We start from the raw sequence: 12,271 nt of genomic DNA, 5'->3' as shown, positions 1-12,271 counted from the left end.
TGAACCGATGAATATTAACAAGCTTTTTTGATAGTGCTGACTTGAGGGCTGGAGAGTTCAATCTGGAGGAACTTAATGGAGCTTATTAGCTACCAGTGTTGTGCATGATGAGCGCTGTGTTCATTAAAGTTTACAGTGATTCATGTTGTTTGAGAAGTGGCTGTGATTTGAGGCTGGGGTGGATGGGTAGGAGGAGCTTCTACTGAAAATGATTTTTTTTTTAGAAATGAAAAGAAATGAACGTGTCATAGTTCAAATTCAAAATTGTGAATAATGAATTTGAACCAGTTCATTTTAACCTTTATGAACTGAACTTTCAGCTAGCTCTTGTGAAGTATGAACTTGCACAACATTGTTAACTACAACATCCACATGTATCTAACCTCTTCTGTTGAAGTATAAACTGCTTCATAATAGAGAAATAGATCTAGATACTGTGACTGGTTAGCTTAGCATGTTGTTCTGGGAGCAGCTTCTACAACCACATGTTTTAGGAAAACGCACTGATTAATTTCTTCTGTGCCACTTTCTGTGCTGACCAGGGCTTAACAGTGATGAAAGACAATGTCAGCCATATGACATTTATTGTGTTCCTATTAGACTGGAAAGCACAGTCCTTTAAAACTTGCAAATGAGCACAGACTGAAGTGTCAACAATGTATAGATCAAGCCTAATTGCATGATTGACTCATGGGACAGCGAGACCCTTTGTTCCCTTTAATTCAGTCATTCCTCTCAGGAAGCTTTCAAAATATCCTCATTAATCTGAAGGTTGTCAAACCCCTTTTTAATCACGGTGTCTTTATTACGCAAGTCCTTCTGAGTTCCTGCTGCAAACGACATCTCAGTTACCGTGATCTGGTATCTGTTTTTCCTGTTGTATCTGTCTTTTACTTCATGTAAGTCATAGGATTCAAAATGTTTAAAATCTTAGCTGAGAGCAAGTTGAAGTATGTGACAGATTTTAGCTGAATGTGTGAGCATGTGGCAAGTGGCATTTCATCTGAGACTGTCCTTCTCACTGCAGATGCGTCAAGGCCTCACAGAAATAGAGATGAACACGATTGAATCTGGAGGATCTGGACAGATCTCAAAAGATGAGATTAAGTTGGACTTTATGGAGAGGAGAGGTAAGGAGAGGTATTCCCCTAAGAGCTTGGAGCAGGGTACTGTCAGGCCCCATTAGTTCACAGCCAGGCCAGTTAATCTACTCTGTGCTGCAGCTGCACATACTGTAGGTGTAGTACTGTTCTCAGCAAAGCTTCAATTTGAATAGTTTGAATTGTTTTAAAGACCAACCGAAGGTGTTTGGCTTCAACCGAAGATGAGATATCTTATATCTTAAATCAGAAATGTAGAGTTTTGTAAGAAGTTAACTTTCTGTCACAACCACACACACATACATACAGTATATATACCTGTACTAGCATGCTTACACAGACACATACATGTTGGAGGTGTTGATTAGTAACCACGTCTACTGTAAAACATCTTTATACACTGCTACTTCGCTTTGTCAAATTTTGAATTTATTTGTTTTTTAACTCCATGAATGTGACGCTCAACTTCTGCGTGCTTCCTGGAATCTTTGTGCAAACAAACAAGAGTTGTGTTTACATTCAGTGTTTCTCACCAGAATACATTGTCTCTCTCCTTGATCTCTAACAAAGGCGTTGAAAGCATTTCCTCCTCAAAAAACATTTTATTTATTTATTTTTTTAAATCTGAAACCTGCACTGTTTACAGCCATGTTAATGAATCATGGACTCAATCATAGAAACATTGCTCCACAGCGCTGCTCTGTAACAGCAGCTGCTCACATTCTCACCTCGCTGCAGTGATGTCACAGTGTACACCTGAGTGTACACTGTGACATCACTGCTGGGTGTGGCAACAAGTCCAATACAATTGAAACCTCTAATGAGAGAGGGGAGTAAAAAAACTGCTATCCAGAAATTAAGGAATTAAGTGACTCTGGACACTGGAATATCTCTCACAGCTATAGTGGGTAAGATCATAGGAACAGTCATAACATCCCGTCTCATACTTTGAGTCAGCATTGACTTTTTCAGTATTTGGTATTCAGTTCATTTAAGTGTTTTGAGTTGCCTAAACATATCAATAAAACATTGACTGGATGTTAGTTGCCAAGAGTGGACACTGTAGGGAAAAGAGATTAAGTATGTGGCAGTAAGTTTTGCAAATATTTTCATGTTTGAACATTTAAACAGTTTGTAAATATAATAATATAATAATATAATGTATAAATTTCTTTATATTGATTTGAAAAAAAAATAAACCCGGCAGCGTTATGTTTAAGATATATTCACTAATGAAATTTAGTTGCACATAAACAGAATATTTTTGAGGAAAGAGTTGTTTGATGAGGAGGAGGAGGAGGAGGAAGAGGACGTCAATACTGGGGTTTAGAGAGAAGCAGGAAACAACAATTCAAAAGGAGAGGAAGAAAGATAAAACAGTGGAAGCAGAAGAAGGAAAAGACAAATTTGTCTTAAAAAAAGCAGATCCACACTGACAAAACTCTTTCTCACACGTTTCTAACCCTCTTTGTCAATTTAAAGAAGTCTGAGTTAGTTGTCTAAGTAAAGATTGAAAAAAAAATAGTCCAAGGGTTCTAGGTGAAAAAGTTGCAGAGAAAGTACATTCAGATCCCCAAAATGTCCCAGAGAACTCGCACTGAGTATCTCCTCCTATAGATACAGTACATACTGTACAGCGTGTTTGTGTTTGTGCTGATACATTTCACGGCACGTCCTCGTGGCTTCCATCCAGTTTGCATCCCTCCTCTCCCTGCACTCATCACTACATTTCTTCTCTTGCCCTCTCCTCCTTCTCTCCTGTCAGCTCTGTTCAGTGTTTTACCCAGCAGCCCCGGGCATCCCTGACGGCTGTTCACAGCATTAATGGGGCACTGAGAGAGAGGGAGGGAGGGACAGGGGGAGAGATAGAGAGAGGGACACGTAGAGGAAGAGACAGATGATTGAGGTTTGAGTAGTAGGTGATATCTATGAGATTCCAGTTTTTCCTTCAAATCGTGTCAAGAACCTGATTGACCCGATGATCCAGGTGGTGGTCACCAGGAGTGAATTTAAACTTTAATCAGTTCCACACATTGACTCCAAGTTTTTATTTTAGTTTTATTGTGGAAATGTACATTGTAATGTAGAGCGGACATGTTTTTAACAGTCTTCCAAAGGGAGTCAGAGATCAGTTTGGCTGCCTTAGTGATCTATGGGCACCCTTGTTTTAACAGTGTGTTTGTGTGTGTGTGTGTGTGTGTGTGTGTGTGTGTGTGTGTGTGTGTGTGTGTGTGGGTGGAAGGGACAGTTGTTATCAGTTATATGAAAAACGCACAAAATAACAGCAATAAATAGAAAAAACAATCAAACCTGGAGTCCACACCTACAGAGATTATGTGCGTGTGAGAAATGTAATGCGATTTTTACAGAGCGATTTCAAATTAAAAGCAATGTCTTCGCTGCAGACGGCCAATATTTGTGGCCGACAGTTTGTGTGCTGCAGGCGACCAAAGTGAAATACCACTGCAACAATGTGATGTAAACTGTGATAAAGCACGGCAAAGATAAACAAACATAAAACTGCTGCATCAGTCCCTGAGGTCTGTTCCTCACTCTTAGCCATTGTCGAAGTTCCCCAGAGTGTAACTGTTTGAGAAAGTTAAATTATGTTTTCTTTTCAGATGAGAGAGGGATGGTGTGGAGACTAGTAATTGCAGATACGGGTTTTACAGTGTGTCACATCCTATCTGTTCTGCTCTGTTTAACTGAGTTGGATAGGGAGTTGGTTGATTGGGTCCTGGGAATTTATTTGTTATTACTAGAGAATCTACTGAGCAATCTACTGTATCTGACGAAGCAATATTCTTAACAAATACCATCTGCTTCAGTCTGCACTCGCCGATATTCAGCAGAAACATATGCTCAAGTTAACAAACCTCCCACAGTTTGCAAGTTTAAAATGTTAAGTATAAAAGCCTGGACTCAAGCAACGCTGTCACTGGGTCGCTTTAAGACAAGAACTGTGTCTTACACCATCAAATTTAGTTTCATCATTTATTTATCAGCCCATTTTTATATCTATGTTCATACAAAATGATAATTAGCATATATGTGACATATGTTACTGGTTATTGCATTTCTCTGCCACTAAAAGTGACAATAGTATGTTAAAATTGAACAGGACTGCCTTTGCTGTCGAGAAGCTCTCCAGGTGACGGGGAGAAAATATTGATAACACGCAAAACTGAAGGCCATCCGTCCATCCATCCATCCATCCATCCATCCATCCATCCTGCCACTCATTCAGTTCAGATGGGATATGAAATTCCCTATAGCAAATTCTGGGTCTGTCCCGTGGTCTTATATTAGGTGAAACTTTCCAGAACACCTCCACAGGATGTCATTCAGGAGGTATCTGATCTACCTTAGCAGACTGGTTTCAACTTGAAGGAGCAGCATCTTCACTTCAAGCCCATTCAAAAGGTCTGAATTCTTCACCGTATCTCTAAGGGTGAACTAGGCCGCCCTGTGAAGGAGATTTTGCATGACCATAGGTGAGGTTTGGAACGATCGACTGGTTTAGAAATTGTGAGCTTCTCTCTGCTCAGTGCCAGTCCTTGTTGACCACACTGTACTGCAGGCCATGTGTAGACTTTCAGCTCTGTTGTTGTTCACAAGAGCTAAAAAATCTGCTTTATCTGGGAAACTTTTATAGTCTTAGTGCTTAAACATCAGAAACTGGGCCCGGGTCAGTCGAGGTCTGCAGGCTGCACAGTTCTGCTTTGTTCTGTTCTCCTCTGTTCATGACAGAAATAAATGGACAGATGGCACAGCAGAAACAGGCCAGTAAAGCTCAGCCACAGTGGTGAAGCAAGATGTTATATGAGCTTCGATCTCTTTTTGGCGTTTTTATTCCCCTTTATTACAACAGTCAGTTTGGATTATTAAAAATTAACATATCACATTAAGCAAGAGGAAGGGGCAGTTTAATGACAATATTAGCCATATATTGTTAACAGATAAAGTTTGAAGAAATGTTTCAGCAGCTTTATTACAAGCTCCAACAGTATCAGCCTGATGGATCAATGGGACGTAGGTGTGCACGTGTATATGTGTGTCCTCATGTATGCCAAACGGGCTTTGTGAGGCACAATAAGAAATGAGGACATCTATAACACGGCTGATGTGTTGGAACATGTCCAGATGAGGGTCACCTTGAATTGATCAGATCAACCTACAAACAGAAAACAGAACTTTTGTTGTATTTTCATATGAAGTCGATGAAGTTTGGATTTTTCTTTTAAAGTTTCATGAAGTTCTGTTTAGTATCCCACCATATGTTTAACACCAGAGGTGAAGACTGGAGTCACATGACTTGGACAGACTCGAGTCATAAATTAGATGACTTCAGACACTTGACAAAATCAGAAGAGACTTGCAACTCAACTCTGACTTTAAGACCAATGACTTGTGACTTCACTTGGACCAAAGGCCAAAAGCAGTGTTTCCCATCACGGCCCACGACAATATCAGCGTTGACGACCACATATTGATTTTCTATTTTATCATTTATGATCGCGCAGCTTCTCCCCTCTGCTCTCAGTAGAACACAAACACACACACCCATAGTTGTTTTACTATATTCGTGGAGACCTGTCATTGACATAATGCATTCCCTGGCCCCTTACCCTAACCCTAACCTAGACCTAGTACTAACCTGAACCATTAAACCTTAACCCTCAAAATGCCTTTTAAACTTATGGGATCCAACATTTTGGATCTTCCCCCACAAAGCTATTGGACCCCACAGGTATAGTGAGGTCTGGCCAGTGAACCGGGTGAATGATAACTCGATAATCACTCAAGTTGACAACAACTTTGCTCGTTACTTTTATTTTGTGCACAGTCTCCAGGCATGTTTTACTCAACCACAGCACTGGTTAAGCTATTAGAGAACTGTTACGAAGAAGCTAAAACAGGAGCTGTTTGCATGTGATCTAATTATCTTAGTGTTGCATGAATCTTAAAATATATCAAATCATTTTAAATGAAATTTTAACCTTGCCAACATGGTCACTAATACAGTGTGAGAGGGAAAAGGTGTAATTCTGGTCAGAGGAAGAACAATGTCCAAATCGAGCTTCAGTGTGGCTCCCAACCTTTCAAAAAATGTGAGCAGCCACATTTCTGAATCTTTTTTATAATAAAGCCACATTTTACGTTTCAAATATAAACACAAACTTCTTTCTCATCGGCAGCTATTTCACACATCAGCAGCTGAGTTTTTACTCTGAGATAAGAGCAGAGATCAGCAGCACAGTGAGTTAATAATGTTTTTAGAGCAGGCCTGAACTCACAGAAACAGCTCCAAAAGAAGGTAAAATTTGCATGGTCATCACCTACTTGGCCACAACTGCATTTCAAAATTACACTATCTGTTTTGCAGCTTATAATTGGGGGGAAACTAATAAAAAGAAATATGCAAACACACACACACAGAGAGAGAAACAGGAACAGGCATGTCTACTGTTTTAATTTGTTGAATGTCAGTTTTCTCTCAATCTGTTGCTTCGTTTATTTTGTGCTCCTGTCTGTCCACTGTGAGTGTCTGTTAACTGACTAGTGTTTGTGATGAGTGTATTCCAACTATTAACGCTCCATTTTTTTGCACGAAGCTGACCGACCTGAAACTGGTATGGGTAAATGTTTTGTTTTTCGTTACAACATATTGTAGTTGAATCGGTTTTCAGGATCAGAACAATCTCAATCTTTCTTGCTCTTTCCTTCATGATGGTGAAAGTGACAGCTGATTGAAATCATAAGAGAGCGTAAGGAGTTATCTTTGGAGGAGGGGGAGGATGAAAGGAACAAGGCTGTGACTGAGGAGGTCAGGATGTCTTTGATTCCTCAAGGACAGTAGAAATTTAAACTTTGTTATATTCCTGCAAAGAAGGTCTCAGTGATAATAACCTTGGTCTATTACTAACTTCACACCTGCACATTTAACCATCCAGAGTGATGTTATTCAGACAATAATCAAGAGGCACACAAGCATCCATGAATTTGTTGCAGGTGCAGGGTAATAACTGCCTTTTGCCTTTCCAAAGGCAAAATCATATCAGAAAATGTATTAAGAACGAAACAGCGTGTTTGTGTGGTCTAATTTAAGCTGCTGGCATGTCTGTGCAACATGTTATTACATGTAGTTAACTACACTATTATTGTGACAGACATACATTTAGGACTAGGACATCCATTGTGTCAGAACTTCCTATATCAGAGTTCAACCTATCATTAACATCCTGCTTTGTTTTTGCCTTGGGGGAAGTTTATACTTCAGCATCTTGGTTACTAGACATAGTATTTTGTTTGCCAAGTTATTCATAATCTACATACAATACAATGCAATGATAAGGAGTTTTCAGACTTTGTGATTTGTGTTTTATCAGCTGGAATGAATGTCGCTATCAGGTTGATGAAACTGCTTTTGTTTGCCACTATCATGATGGATTGCATATGTGCTCATCTAGATGGGAAAGCGTGACAGGTGCACTAACAGTAACCAAGGGGGAGCAGGGCTCAATGAAAAGTCAGTTACAAAAGATACCTGCACCATGCTGTCTCAGTCCTATGTGACATTCATGTGTATTGCGTCATCACTCCGTCTGGGTGATTAATAGGACAGTGGCATATAGTCCTCAAATAGATACGTGTGCTCACATCGTCAGCTTCCCCTGAGGAAGACCATTTTCAGTTGAAGCACCCGGAGGTCCATGTAGAACAAAGGATGAGCAGAGAACAAGACAGCAGTGCATGGCTGTTATGTTGTCTCTTTGTGATGAATCATTCTCCATAAAACTTGTTAAGTGGTGGGTGATACAGACCTTGATGTTTGGAGGAAATGATAAGAATGCAAAAACCTTTTGGGCCAGAAGGGGGTCCAAGTCCAAGTCTTCGTCTTCGTGAGGGTGAAGGGATGGCAGCTGGTGATGGAGGACTGTTGCGTAAGATGCTCGCTGCACATTAAGATGGGTTTTCCTTGGAGGACAGAAAGCCCAGCAAGTGTCTGTGCAGGACTGTGAAGCTGTTTCCAAGCTTTTCAATTTCCTCTGGGGTCCACATTGGTTTGGCTTGATTCAAATTTTGACAGCACAATCTGAATAACTGCCTGGTCACAGCTGCTTCAGGCAAGATGTATCCTTAATATTGCAAAATACTGAAAAAAGAAGAAATTAAATTTGTCCTCAAGGGTTAGAAAGGTAACCAGTTCCAGCACAAATATGCCAGAATGATGAATCCAAAGATGAGATGTCTGGTGTCCAGTTCTGCAGTGTGTCTCTCTGATAAGCATCCTGTTTCATCATCTCTAGCTGGGGGGTTTGATGTAGATGCCAAATTAAATTACAGTGAAATTGTCTAGGAGACCGGTTTGCAAGCTAATGACAACCAGTGGTCTCTTAGAACATATATAACCCAGCAGTACTGTAGCCAGAAATTGGCAACTGTTGCCATAACATTACTTGTTAAATGACAGAACAGGCTCCAGCTGAAATAAACAAAATCATAACACCCGATGGAAGGCACGATTGCAGCCTGGCACTACCCGATAACCGTGCACATGTGCAAAACCGCAGGCAGTTGGCTGATAGAGCCGTGGCAGCATTAATGTTAAACCACATGCACAGATATACAGGCAACAAGAAAACAACAAGCTTGCTGGACACAGTCGTATAACCACATACAGCCCCACACATGCAGAAGCACATCCACAATCATAAAATCTGTGCCCATATACACAATGAATTACAAGAGTGTAAATGGCTTACGAGTGATGACTGCACTGTTAGCGCTGAGATTATTTCACTATAGTACAAGTTAGACTGTTCTGTTTCACCACTGATGTCTGATGACTGACAGCGGAGAAGAGATTTCACTGCACTGTTTGTCGTGTAGGGTGAACAGGGTCTGTAGGACATTCATCTTTACCTTATGTCGGCTCCTTCAAGTCCACCTCCAGAGAGCAGTACCTGCAGGAGCTGAAAAGTTCTGACTACTTACTGCTTACTTTGAGAACGACATCTGAGTATGAACGTCTTCTCTTCCTCATGGTGTCGTCATGTGACAAATTTAAGCAACATGCTTTGTTTTATCGTTATGTAAACCTGAGGCTTTATAGGCTCGTTTCCCTCAGGAGGATGATGGACAGATTAAGTCCTGACAGTTTTACAAAATGTCGCTGCCGCCATTCAGACTGCACCTAGAGAATAGATTTATGTTCATTAGTTCAGATTTGATGCTGTGTCTCTGAAGCCCTCTCATTGGGTGGGCCTCCAGGTGAGTGGGCCCAGGCTCATGTCGGACCACCTGAGGCTCAGTCCTGTATGTAACCCAGTAGATTTAAATAGACATTATTCACAACAAACACTCAATGACCAGAAAAGCTGAAACCCCAATGTAGTGCCGTTTAATGCACCAGATAAAACAAAGTTGCAGAAACAGTTTAAGCTACTGTTTGTAAAATACATTTTAATTATTTGAAGATTAACTATAATCCAGGAGTTTAGTTTGAAGGCACGCCCAATACTTTAACTCCAGTTAAGTCCAGTGAAATTTCCCTTAAAGTTGAGAAAAAAATATGCTTCAATTTTAAAGGAATAGTTTGCCAAGTTAGCTGAGAAGATTGATACCACTTTCATATGTATACGCTTAATATGAAGCTGCAGCCAGGACATGGATAGGTTAGCTTGGCATAATGACTGGAAACAGGAGGTGACCACTAGCTTGGCTTTGTCCAAAGGTAACAAAATCTCCCTACCGGCACTTGTCCAAGAAACAAGTGAGTCACTTTGTCCAGCCAAGAAATAGCAGCACAAAACTCCACAACACGGCATATTTACACTTTGGTTTTTGTGCGTATTAAACAAAGGAGATACAACATGTTAATCTGTGCAATTTAGAGGTGCTAAACTAAGCTAATCAGCTGCTGGCTCTAGTTTTGTATTTAGCATACACACATGAGAGTGGTATTAATCTTCTGGTCTAACTATCAGCAGAATGCAAATAAGCAAAATGCTGAACTATTCATTTAGCATAATGATCACTCTGTCAATGGGTGTGTTATTGCATTAGTGTCTAACCACACAATGTTGTAATAAGAAAGACGAACTATAAGCATGGCAGTGCAGGGGTTGGGATGTGTGTGTGTGTGTGTGTGTGTGTGTGTGTGTGGTAGTTTTTAAAGATGACGGGAGAGGAGTGATGAAGGAAAGAAGTCTACATATGAAAGTTTAAAGATGAAAGAGGCAGAGGGAACACGGATGAGGGAGTTTTTCTTTCACAGCATTTGTTACTTTCTCCACACACACAAATCCACACACACACACATACACACACACACAGACACACACACTCTCAGTCTCCAAACAAATCAGTTTGCTCACCTGCCTCTGCTGGCAGACAGTGCTGCATGCAGCCAGCAAACACTGGAATACAAATAATGTTTAAATGTTTTAACATCAGGGATTCAGTTTGATTTATGACTCAGGTGTCTGAGAGGTGTGAGAATGAACCAAAATAGTAAAACTGCAGGATGTCAAACCGAAACAATGCTTAAACACTGCAGTCGCATAATAGTTTTCTGTGGATTCATCACTAGAAGCAACCCATATACAAGTAGTTGTGTAATTATAAATATAAAAATATTCTTCATAGTTGCTATAAATATTTTACATATGTAATTTAGCTAAAGTTAAAATGTGACATACAGCACAAGAGCTATCAATAAGATACATTTGGAAGGTAATTAGTTTTAACCTGTGTGGATTGGCCCAGTGGACCACAAGCTGGCTCTATAGGTGACTGGGACCTAGCTGGACTGGGTTGACTAGAGGAATCTCCTCACCAGGTGAACACAAAGAGAGCAGAAGCCATACAGTAGCTTCACTGTAAGTGCGGGAACCCAGAGGGAGATGGCCAGAGGCAGAGATAAGAGAGGCTGCTGCTCCCTACAGAGAGATTCCCACACAGGAGCTCGAACTTCGTCTCTTACTGTCTTCCCAGAAATTATTCAGATTTTGTGTCTGTGTTGCAGTTATGACTTACTTACTATTGAAAGCAGCAACTTCTTATATTACTTTTCTGTTGCATGCCCAATATTGTCATGTCAAGGTTTTTGTCATCCTTTCTCTCGTTAGATTCAAAGAGGTTGTCAAAGTTTAATGCAGAGGAAGCAAGTTTTTAAACAATCATACAGCTTACTACTCCAAAATCTTGTAGGGCTTTAATAAAAAAAAAGTATTGGAATATTTTCACTCATTAATTAGTGTTTTGTTACACTGGAAAGAATGAAAATTGCCGTTAATGAGTTTCCACTCAACACCAGGCAAGCAGATATGTTCTCTGACCAACTTATGCCCCGTTAGAATTTGTATATATTAAGTAGGACATAGTACGTTACTCAATTCACACAATTCACACCCTGGTTTGAGTCCTACCTCTTCGCTCAAAATGACATGACAAGGATAAGGGTCCAAGCATCACTTCCCTTCCACTGAGGTTGGTCTGCTTTTCTTCCTATGTACACCACCTCGCCTTGGTCTGATCATCCGCTCATGTGCTATGCCGATGATACCCACCTCTATCTTTGCATCCCACTGGGAAACCCTACTGTCTCAGCCTCTCAAAATGGAAGATGAGATGTTTCCTTTAAGCTCAGTCTCTCCAAGACCGAACTCCTGGAAGTTACAACCAGTCCTTCTGTTCAGCACAACAGGGTCAGCTCCGCCTCGTTTTCTCCAACAAAGTCTACAAGAAATCTGGACATCGTGATTGATGACACTTTCACTGAGCACGTAATCCATCTCTGTCTGGCCTGAAGACCCTTTTCTTTCGAGAGTACCTACTCACCTTATATGCTCTTTCTGTTTCTCCTTTCTGTTCCTGTTATCTCTCTCTCTCAGATAAATATCATTTTGTTAGGCACTTTTGTGCTTCATTCATCTGCAGTCGTATGTTCATGAAACATGAGTGTTTCAGTCCTTATTCTCGCAGGCTTCTCCTTTATCTACTGTGGCTTGGATCAAACCTCTTCTGCAGGTGGCTTTTGATAAGAGCATCTGGCGGCTGAATAAATGTAAATTCAGATCCAGTTTACACCAGTTTATCAGCTATCGATCTCTTCTGCTGCCTGTTTTCCTTCTTATTCTGTAACTTCCATCCATTTCCCTCCCTGC

This window comes from Seriola aureovittata, chromosome 12, assembly GCF_021018895.1.
Source record: "Seriola aureovittata isolate HTS-2021-v1 ecotype China chromosome 12, ASM2101889v1, whole genome shotgun sequence".
Classification (NCBI taxonomy): domain Eukaryota; kingdom Metazoa; phylum Chordata; class Actinopteri; order Carangiformes; family Carangidae; genus Seriola; species Seriola aureovittata.
Note: the sequence above shows the minus strand (reverse complement) of the source record.